Raw genomic sequence first — 10,000 nt, 5'->3', positions numbered from 1 at the left:
TCTGAATAGCTCTTAGGGATCAATTCTTTTCTATACCTGCATTGCAACCACCTTGCCTCTCCATCCATGCCTGTTCCCATATGAACTGTTTCAAGCTATCATTTGCAGGGCTCGATTTGTGTCAATCATCCCACCACATTACGTCATGGTGATTACATTACAGTTCTCCACTTGTACAGTGGTTCCCAACCCCTCCTCTTTCTTTTCCACGCTCTCTGCATTGGTGCAGAGGCACCAGCTGGGCTATTAGCTGTGTCAGCCACCGAGAGGAGAATGCTGGAACTCCTCTGAGCCAATTCACAGGTGTTTCTCTGTTGATTCCAACACTATCAGCAGCCCCTGCCTCTTCTCTATCACCCAGGGACTCCATCCTCCTTCCACCATTACATCTTGTTGAAAGCTCTGATTGTAATTCTGGACAGCTTGGAGGCTAGGACACACTTGCCTCACTTGGCCCCATCAGCAGTGTGCAGGCCTGCTTCCTCAAAGGTGTGTCCAGGATTGCAGAAGCTGAAACCTTGAGAATGGCACCATGCAGACAGGCGTTCACCTGTTGCTTCTTCCTGAATCCCCTTTCTGACCTTGAATACAGAAGATAGCAACACGCTCAGTGCTCCTGATCCTTTTAGCACTGCTCCCAGGACATGCAGTCCTTGCACTGCTCCCTGTGTGTTGCTTGTTACAGAAGTGGCCGTTGGCCACAGTTGATCCTCACCACTCCCAGGACTGGTCAGCCATTCTCACAAAGCTGCACTCTCCTGGATAGCCTCTCCACTGTCCCACGCATTCAGGATACATCCAAGGATGGGCATGTCAGCCTTTCCCTGTGCAATCTATTCCGTTTTCTGTCCTCCACAATTGTAAAAAATCCTTCCTAATGTCCGATCTGAACCTCCCCTGCAACAACGTGAGTCTGCTTTCTTGCCATCTATCACTTGGCATTAGAGGAAAGAGGCTGACACCCTTCTCATTGCAACCTGCCTTCAGGTAGCTGTAGACAGTGAAGAGTTCTCCCCTCAGCCTCTTTTTCTCCACTTTAAACAACCTCACTTTCCTCAGCTCCTCCTCATATCATGTTTTCTGGTCTCTTCACCAGTTTTGTTGCTCTTTTCCGAATCCATTCCCGCTACTCAGCATCCTCCTTGTACCAAGAAGCCAAAACAGAACACAGTATTCAAGGTGTGGTCTCATTGGTAATGTGTACAAGGGAACAATCCCTTCCTTAATGTTGTTGGTTGCTCTACTTCTGATGCAAGTGTGAAAGTGTGCAAGTGTGCTCTCCTTTCCTCCTCCTCCTCACTCCCCCTGCTTCCTACTTCAGAGTGGCCTTGTAAATAAGGCCTTGTACAAGGAAGACAATGAGCAAGAGTACTTTTGCTAAAAACAGATTAACGGCCAAAAAATCTGCCTCACACTGGGGACCTGGTAAAACAGACAGCAGACACCTGGTTCAACAGCTGAAAGCCAATCGAGCAGGCACCTCAAAAGTATGACTGTCAATCAATCCTCACACCCCATAAATAGTGAGCAGCCCACAGAATGGCCTGGGTTGAAAAGGACCACAAAAATCACCCAGTTCCAACCCCATGCTGTGTGCAGGGTCACCAACCACCAGACCAGGCTGCCCAGAGCCACATCCAGCCTGGCCTTGAATGCCTCCAGGGATGGGGCATCCACAGCCTCCTTGGGCAATCTGTTCCAGTGCCTCACCACCCCCTGGGTGAAAAACTTCCTCCTAATATCTAACCTAAACCTCCCCTGTCTCAGTTTAAAACCTTGTCCCTTGTTCCATCAGGTCCTGGAGCTCTCCATAAGGGCAGCAAGTTGCATGGCAGGGCTGCCCTCAAGTAAGGACATCTCTTGAGGTTTGTCCTGTGCAGAGATCCCTTGCACTGCAATGCCAAGATGCCTTACCAATACTGATCCTCGCTAGGTGGCCAGTAGTTTGTTTAAGTCTTGTTAGCTCTGCTAAGATTGTATCTTAGATTGATTGTGAACAAATGATCCCTAAAACATACATTGCTGACCAAGCGTGGGGCGAGGAGCAGATCCAGGTACAGCTGGGCTCCTTACTTCTGAGGTTCAGGGAGTTCACTCTGAACCTAATAGCTCAGCAGGAGGGTCTCCTGTCTGTGAGTGTTTAACCCTACCCTCTGTGCATCCAGCCCTGTCTTATATGATGGTTAAGTTGCTGTGAAATCACTACATTGTATCTATATTATATCAATAAATACATCTCTCCTCTCTCTCACCAGTACAGCGTAGTTGTTGCCATCTGTGGCAGCAGGGCTGGCTGCCACTGGCATCCTTGTCCTCCGGGGTGCTCTGCTGACTCAGCTCAGCCAGCTGTAGCCCAGCACCCCTTTTCTGCAGGGCAGCTTTCCAGGCGCTCTTCTCCAAGCCTGTGCTGCTGCATGAGGCTGTTATCACCCAAGTGCAGTGCCCAGCACTTACCTTGTTGAACATCTTCAAGCGAACTCAGCCCTTTGATGGAGCCTACTCAGATCCCTCTGCAAAGCCTTCCTGCTCTCAAGTGGATCACCTCTCTTGGTATCATCTGCAAACTTACTGAGGCTGCACTCCATCCCATCATCCAAATCACTGATAAAAATGTTAAACAAAACTGGCCCCAGTACTGAGATCTGGGAAATGTCCCAGGTGAACAGCTGTCAACTGGGTTGAACTCCATTTATTGGGGTTCTTTGATCACGGCCATGCAGCCAGTTCCTCACTCAGTGCCCAGTACACATGTCCAAGACATGATTGGCCTGTGTCTCCAAGTGAGTGCTGTGAGAAACAGTATCGAGCCCTTCCCTAAAATCTGAGAATCATAGAATATCTTGAATATTAATCAGATTTCATGAGTTTCTCTTCCCCAGAGTGCTTTATCTCACCATACTCTAAGAAGCAGATCACTGATGAGCTAGATGCCTGCTCTCCTGGAGTCCAGGCATGCATGCTTGCTACTCAGCCTCCTGACTGTCCGCAAGATCATGGACTCCATGGCCTATTTTCACTGTGCCAAAAATGACTTTGGCTGGTTTTGTTCACTTAGAGCAGAATGATGGCATTTAAACATAGGGTGTGGGAGATGAATCCAGGACCTCTCTTACCCTAAGTGAGAACCATGTCCCCAGTCCAAAGAGTTGCAGTGTGCAGTTGCCTGGCTCCTACAACCCATGACATTTGTTCTTGTTCTTGGGCAGCACTTCCACTGGCACCGCTGGGCTCAGGCCTAGCAGCCAGTGGCAAGTGCAGATAAGATGTAGGGCGTAGGACTGTGTGGGGTTACACCAGACATTCCCTGCCAGAATGGGGACCTTGGGGTAACTGGGGCTGCCTGGGAATGCCCACAAAGACAGATACGCTAGATGTGTGAGCAAAGAGTTCCCCCTAAAGTGGTATCAGCTGGGGCTGCTATGGATGATGGGCACTGGACACAACATGAAGTAGGGTTTCCCTGCACAGGTTTGAATTCAGCTCACAATGATGGATAATATCCCTGGTCTATGGCTGGGGGGAATATGTTGCCGACTGAACCCACCTGTTGTTGACGCCCTGCCCACACATCTCCCATTCTGCCCTATGGGCCTTCCTCTTTTCTTCCTCCTTGGGACATCCCTCAAGGCCAAGTTCTTTTATTCATCTGGGTTTCTCTGCACTGCCTGTCACAGAGACACCAAATTGTTGATAGTGGAGGGATTTCTGGAGGCCATCTGGACACAGTGCCACTCAGACCCTGCAAGTAGCAGGGGGGTTGAAACTAGATGATGATTATGATCCTTTTCAACCCAGGCCATTCTATGATTCTATGAAATCTGGGAATAAAACTCGCCTAACTGAATGACAGGTTAGAAAGCTGACATTGCTTTTTTGCAGCACTGGCTGCACAGGGGATCATTCCTCCCAGCATGCACCCCCACTACTGAAAGCACACCGATTTTATGCATTTTAACATGTGAATATTCATGTAATTTCTACAAAGTGCCTGCCTAGAAGCGCTATACGTATTAAAATCTGGCACTACTCGTGTTCTGTGTTAATATGGGCTTCTGGTAAGGAGTTTGTTGCTTGTCTCCAGGCAAAAGAATGCTTGATACAAAAGCCAGGTCCCATATGTGGTCAGAAACCTTTTTATAAAAAAAAAAAAGGCTGTTGACTAAGTTTTTAATTAGCACTTTGACCTTGCTAGAGCACCTATGATCAACCCTAGAGGGGTACAGTATACCTCCTACTCAAAGCTGGTGGAATGCTGAGTCTGTGCTTTTTAGGGTGTCCTTCTTATGTAGAAGCAAAAGTTTTCCCAAGATAACAGTTCTGCTGAGGTGTTTCAGTTGCTGAAAGCCCGAAATTTCTTGACAGGTATCACCACTCAAGCACAGACACCCACTGCAGCTGGCCCAGGATTGTATCCAGAGCTTCTGAAGGTCTCCAAGGCACAGACACTCTAGGTAACACCTTGCAGTGCTCCATCATATGCACAGTGAAGATGCTTTCCACCTCTCCTGTCCACACAGCAGCAGCTTGCCTAGGGCCATCTTCTACGGGACAGTAGCAAAGGCCTTGCTGAAGTCCACAAAAAGCACACGCACTTTTCTTACAACTTAGAATCATAAAATCATCGAATCGACTAATCAACAAGATTGGAATAGGCCTCTGAGTTCGTCAATTCCAACTGTCAACCCATCCCACTACGCCGTTATCCCTCAGCGCCACATCTCCATGCTCTGGGACGCCTCCATGGATGGCAGCAGCGCCGCTCCCTGGGCAGCCTGCTCCAATGCATCAGGAGAGCTGGGAGGGCACGGCTCGTTGGTCTAGGGATATGATTCTCGCTTAGGGTGCGAGAGGTCCCGGGCTCAAATCCCGGACGAGCCCTGCTTTTTGGATGGCACAGATCGTGCTCCTCCTTCACTGGACCACGCACTGTTTAAAAGCCAAAGCAGTTGCAGTGCTGGGATCATGCCTCTGCATAGGTAATGGCGGCAGCAGCCCCTGCGCAGCACTTTGCATATCCAGGCAGGACTTGAGATGCTTGTCCTGTCCTGTCTGCCCAGAGCCTGGGTGGGTCTCTCCAGGGCTTTCTCACTGAGCTACACACCCTGCTGATGGGCGTAGAAGGGATCTTTGGGAAGCTCTCCTCACACCCCCATCTTGCCTGCTCCTCCCTCTTCTCTGCCCAAATGTTTTCCCCAGACAGACACTCTCAGATCCTGTTTTGCCACCCCTGTTGCTGCCATAGTAATGGTTCCCTGACGCCATGGATGTGCCACCCCAAAATTGCCAGCTCTCCCCTTAGCACCCAGCACTGTCCTCCTAGCTGCAGTCCTCACCATGAGCTGGGTGTTGTGTGAGTGCCTAAAATGGAAGGGTTTGTCCAGGAGTTGAACCCAGGACCTCTCAACACCCTCACTGAAAAGTGAGAATCACACTGCTAGACCAGGTACAGTTTATGGGACTGTGATGGGGCAACAGGAAGTGGAGAGGCTCCATTGAGTGCTCTGGTTGTCAGAAATAGGCACATCCCTCTTGTTCTGCAGCCTGTGCAGACATGGCCACAAGCTGTAGCAGCTCTATCTCCAAAGTCTACAGGGACAATAGGACCATGAGGCTGGGAATGGGAATTCAGTCATACAAAGGATTACAGCTCAGTGGCAGAGTGCTGGCTTTGCATTAAAGAGGCCTTGGGTTTGAGCCTCAGTATCTCCAGTTGTTCTTGTTGTTGTTGTTTTTTGCCCCTCCTGTGAAAACCTCCTCATAGGAGCTGCAGTATTAGAATCACACTTCTCCCACTGAGGCACAGCCAAAGGAGTTTTGTGCTATGCACCATGGCCCCATATGGAGCCGTATAATGGGGACATGTTTGGTGCTGGTATCACCCAGATGTGCCATCCACATGACCCTCTGAAACCCCTTACGCACTGAGCAGTGCTGTGGGCCTGCGCTGTGTCTCTTTTGCCCCTGTGACACATTGCTACCAACAGTGGTGAGTGTCATTCCAGCAGACCAGACATTTCCAGCTTTAGTGTCAGGCAGTGGGGCCCCATCCCATCCCTGTCCATCCCTGCCAGTTTGTGGATGCCCAAAACAAAAGCTTGTGCCCCTGGTCCCCAGCCACCCAGCAGCATCAGCCAAAATCCATCGCTGTGAGCAGGATTCGAACCTGCGCAGGGAAACCCTATTGGATTTCAAGTCCAACGCCTTCACCCCTCGGCCATCACAGCCCGATGTATTTTTGTTTTGCTACCTACAAGTTTCCTGTTCTGGGGGTCTGGCTGCAGAAAGGGAAGCCCCTACAGTCATCATGGAGAGACTCATGTTCCCAGCAGTCCCAGAGACACAACCCCCAGTGCTCACACTCACCTCTCCCCCATCATCACGTCACAGGGTTGCAAAAGGAAATGGTGGGGGGATATTTCACACCTGAAGCAAGAATCATATCCTGAGATCAACAAGCCAGGGCATACAGATGCCTGGGCCCCCTTACCTTACTTCCTGTTAGCCACCAAAGTGCTGTGGGCAGCGCTACCTTTTGTTCTCAGTGCTGGTTTCCAGAAGGACCATGCTGATTGCCCTAAGGAATGGAGCAGGTTACACGAGAGACCTTCACCCTTCTTGTTTTTGAGTGCAAGAGGTCCCAGGTTGAACTCCTGGAGTTGGTCCCTCCTTTTGGGTACCACTGCCCTGCTCTGGCTGCCAGCATGAAGCTCCTCATGGGCCCAGCTCCAAATGTTATCCCCCAGTGAGGCCCCACTTCTGCTTGAAGTGACACACAGGATGGGTCCAATGATCTCAACCCCATACTTTGGCTCCTGGTCCTGCTGGTGACCCTGGTGGCAGGAGGATGGAGACAGGAGCTTGGCAGGGACATGGGGACCTTGGGAGCACCCCATTAGACAAGGAGCATGTGGGCACCATGGCTTAGCTGGTTAAAGCGCCTGTCTAGTAAACAGGAGATCCTGGGTTCAACTCCCAGTGGTGCCTGGCCTGGGGGCTGCTTTTCTTCCTAGGCCCTGAGTTTGGGCATGTGGGCTGGGGTCTTTGCCCTCACCAGAGGCACTTCATTGCTACCTGTGTCCCCCTACTCTTCTGCCTTGCTGCTCCCACCACGCACCCCTTCCCAATGACAAAGCAGTCCTGTGCAGTCTGAGTGTGTGTTTTTACTCCAAAGCTCATTTCAGTGGGAGATAGAGAGTGTCATGGAGACACCAGGGCATATCAATAAGTCTGGGCAGAGGTAGAAAGGGAGTTGCACTGCAGTTCACGGGTTTCACTGGCAGCAGAAGAAATGCCAATCACTCAGAGCCATGTCATTCCTTGCCAGCACTGCACAGACTCCTGCTGTTTCTGGGTGCCACACACTTTCCTAAGGCACCAGGAGCTCCAGCTGCCCCACTGGCCCCAACAGAGCACAGTTCCTCTAGCACCTGCCTGTTGGAGCAGGCGAAGCATGTGCTGGTGGCAGCCATTTCATCATGCAGCAGCCTATGCTGGTGCACCCGGACCTGCAGTGCAAAGCCCTCCTGATGTCTCTGTCCAGATGCACTACTTAGAAAGACATAGAGCGCTGTCAGCACGGGCCAGAGCTGCAGAAGGATGCAGCCCTATGGTGCTGGGGCACTGTGGAGATGGTTGTCCAGCCATGGGGATGGATAGAGCCATCTGGTGCTCTGGGACTCGGCTGTGTGGCCGCTGTAGAGGTCCTCCCCATGGAAACAGTGCAGTGAACCCTGTTCAGCACCGTGTGGTCCTTCCTCAGCCCTTGGGGCAGCTCCACCCATGAGGAAGAGAGTTGGGTTTGGGTGCCAGTGGGGATCCCAGGCTAGCTGCCACGCAGAAGGCTGAACCTGGAAGCTGCTGGTGTCAGTGTGCCCCAGTGCCTGGCACGGCTGCACTGCCCCAAGCTGTCCTGCTGGGCTCCTACACCTGCCCGTGTGGTGAGAATAGTAGGAGGGACCTGCAGAATCTGTTACCTTTCCGGGGAGCCCAGGCCCACGGATACCTGGGATTAGCCCAGGTGAGGTGAGAGGTGAATTCTGGTGCCAAGGGCTCGGCTTGGGGCTGCTCGGGCACCACGGGGCCTGGCACCATCCTGCCTGGCTCCAGGCTACTGCTGTGTGCAATGGGAGCTGCCGTTTGCTCTTCCTTAAACCTCCGTGCAGCCCGTGCCTCTTCTGCAGGAGCTGAGTAAGGCTGGGCTCAGTGACGCAGATGACACCAAGCTGCGGTGACGCGCCGTCTCCAGTCTTCCCAGCTGCGACGGCAAAAGCGACGATGAGGGTGGGATTCGAACCCACGCGTGCAAAGCACAATGGATTAGCAGTCCATCGCCTTAACCACTCGGCCACCTCATCCCGTCCCGCGCCGCCCGCCCCGCCCCGCCCCCTCCCCACCACCCGCCCTGAACACCGCCCGCCCGTCCACGCCGGGCTGTGGGAGGCCTCGAGAAGAGTGTGCGCAAGTTAGCCCTCTTAGCGCAGTTGGCAGCGCGTCAGTCTCATAATCTGAAGGTCCTGAGTTCGAGCCTCAGAGAGGGCATTATTTTAGCTCCCGTGCCGGGGATGCGCCATCCCGCGTGAGGTGTGCCCTTTTGCAGCTGCGCGTGACCAGCGGCGGGGCGGCCCCGTGCGGAGCTCGGTGTTGGCCTTGAACAGGACCGACTCCCCACTGGCCCCCGCATGCAGAGCCCGGTGGGGTGGCAGGAGTGGAGGTGTGAAGTGCAACAAAACAAACAAACAAAAACAAACAAAACGGCCTTCTAAACTATAAAAAAAACGCGGTGCCCTCTCTGAGGCTCGAACTCAGGACCTTCAGATTATGAGACTGACGCGCTGCCGGCTGCGCTAAGAGGGCCGCGAAACCAGCCCTCTCCTCGGGCCCTGCAGCGCACCGCCGTGCGCCCGGGCAGAACAGTGCCCCCTGCTGGCGGTGGACGGGGCGAGCGGGAGGGGTGGAGGGCGCGGGGAGGGGCTGGGGTAAGACGGAGCAGGGCAGGACGAGGTGGCCGAGTGGTTAAGGCGATGGACTGCTAATCCATTGTGCTTTGCACGCGTGGGTTCGAATCCCACCTTCGTCGCCACTTTTGCCACCGCCCCGGCTAAGTGCAGGTGGGCTGCCTTCTCATCCAGGACAGCAGAGCTACACCAGCAAACCCCAAAGGAGCTTGTCTCCAGCCTCTTGACGCTCCCCCTCCAGATATTTAGAAGCGTTAGGAAGATCCTCTCGGTATTTTCTTCTCCAGGCTGGACAGCCCCAGCTCCCACAGCCTGACCTCATCCAGGAGGTGCTCCAGGCCCCAACCATCTTTGTGGCCCACCGCTGGATTCTCTCCAGCTGTTCCTTGTCTGTCTTGAACTGAACCCAGCCCAGAACTGGATACAGTATTCTAAATGTAGCCTCACCAGGGCATAGAGGAGGATCACCTCCCTCAACCTGCTGCCACACTCTTTGTAAAGCACTCGGTTAGCACTAGATTAAAATAATGTCTTAGTTGTGGACAGACCTTTTGATTAACAACACAGGAACAGATGAATTCCACCAACAAAAATATTTATTAGATACAAAAAAAAAAAAACACTTACATGAAACAACGAAGACGGTGTGAAACAGCCATTGTAGCAGTTGAATTCTGGCTTAACAGAGTCCCCAGGAGCAGCAGGCACAGAGCACAGCACGGCTGCTCTGTAACACAGGAGACTGATGCATGGTCACAAAGCTCAGCTCAACAGAATGCTGAGTATGAACAGCTCAAAGCACAAGTGCTTCAGTTTAAGTCGCTATTGCTAGTCCATGTTTACGAGGAAACAATACAAAAACAAATATATTTAAAATTAATTTTGGAAGGCAGGTGACAGATTTGAACTGAATTTCAAACGAAATTAGAAGCAAATCTGGCCAATGATCTCTGACTGGCTGACAAATGTTTACTGCCCAAGCAGCAATAACTGTATTTCACCAAGCAGGACTGTCCAAGAAACATCTGCTGCTGTTTTAACTAAGA

The 10,000-nt window shown here is 52.1% G+C and overlaps 7 non-coding genes across 7 annotated transcripts; 4 read left to right on the top strand and 3 right to left on the bottom strand.

The window, feature by feature from the left end:
- Nucleotides 1-4,806: 4,806 nt before the first annotated feature.
- Nucleotides 4,807-4,878, top strand: TRNAP-AGG. Its single transcript has one exon. It is a non-coding gene; the product is annotated as a tRNA-Pro (tRNA).
- Nucleotides 4,879-6,142: 1,264 nt separating this feature from the next.
- On the bottom strand, nucleotides 6,143-6,224 carry TRNAS-UGA. The gene has a single exon. It is a non-coding gene; the product is annotated as a tRNA-Ser (tRNA).
- Nucleotides 6,225-6,910: 686 nt separating this feature from the next.
- Nucleotides 6,911-6,984, top strand: TRNAT-AGU. The gene has a single exon. It is a non-coding gene; the product is annotated as a tRNA-Thr (tRNA).
- Nucleotides 6,985-8,272: 1,288 nt separating this feature from the next.
- TRNAS-GCU lies at nucleotides 8,273-8,354 on the bottom strand. The gene has a single exon. It is a non-coding gene; the product is annotated as a tRNA-Ser (tRNA).
- Nucleotides 8,355-8,465: 111 nt separating this feature from the next.
- On the top strand, nucleotides 8,466-8,538 carry TRNAM-CAU. Its single transcript has one exon. It is a non-coding gene; the product is annotated as a tRNA-Met (tRNA).
- A 242-nt stretch (nucleotides 8,539-8,780) lies between these two features.
- TRNAM-CAU lies at nucleotides 8,781-8,853 on the bottom strand. The gene has a single exon. It is a non-coding gene; the product is annotated as a tRNA-Met (tRNA).
- A 141-nt stretch (nucleotides 8,854-8,994) lies between these two features.
- Nucleotides 8,995-9,076, top strand: TRNAS-GCU. Its single transcript has one exon. It is a non-coding gene; the product is annotated as a tRNA-Ser (tRNA).
- The last annotated feature ends 924 nt before the right edge of the window (nucleotides 9,077-10,000 follow it).

The sequence above is a fragment of the Meleagris gallopavo genome, chromosome 7 (assembly GCF_000146605.3).
Source record: "Meleagris gallopavo isolate NT-WF06-2002-E0010 breed Aviagen turkey brand Nicholas breeding stock chromosome 7, Turkey_5.1, whole genome shotgun sequence".
In the NCBI taxonomy this organism is placed as follows: Eukaryota; Metazoa; Chordata; class Aves; order Galliformes; family Phasianidae; genus Meleagris; species Meleagris gallopavo.
The sequence above is the reverse complement of the archived record's forward strand: the minus strand, read 5'-3'. Positions and strand labels throughout refer to the sequence as shown.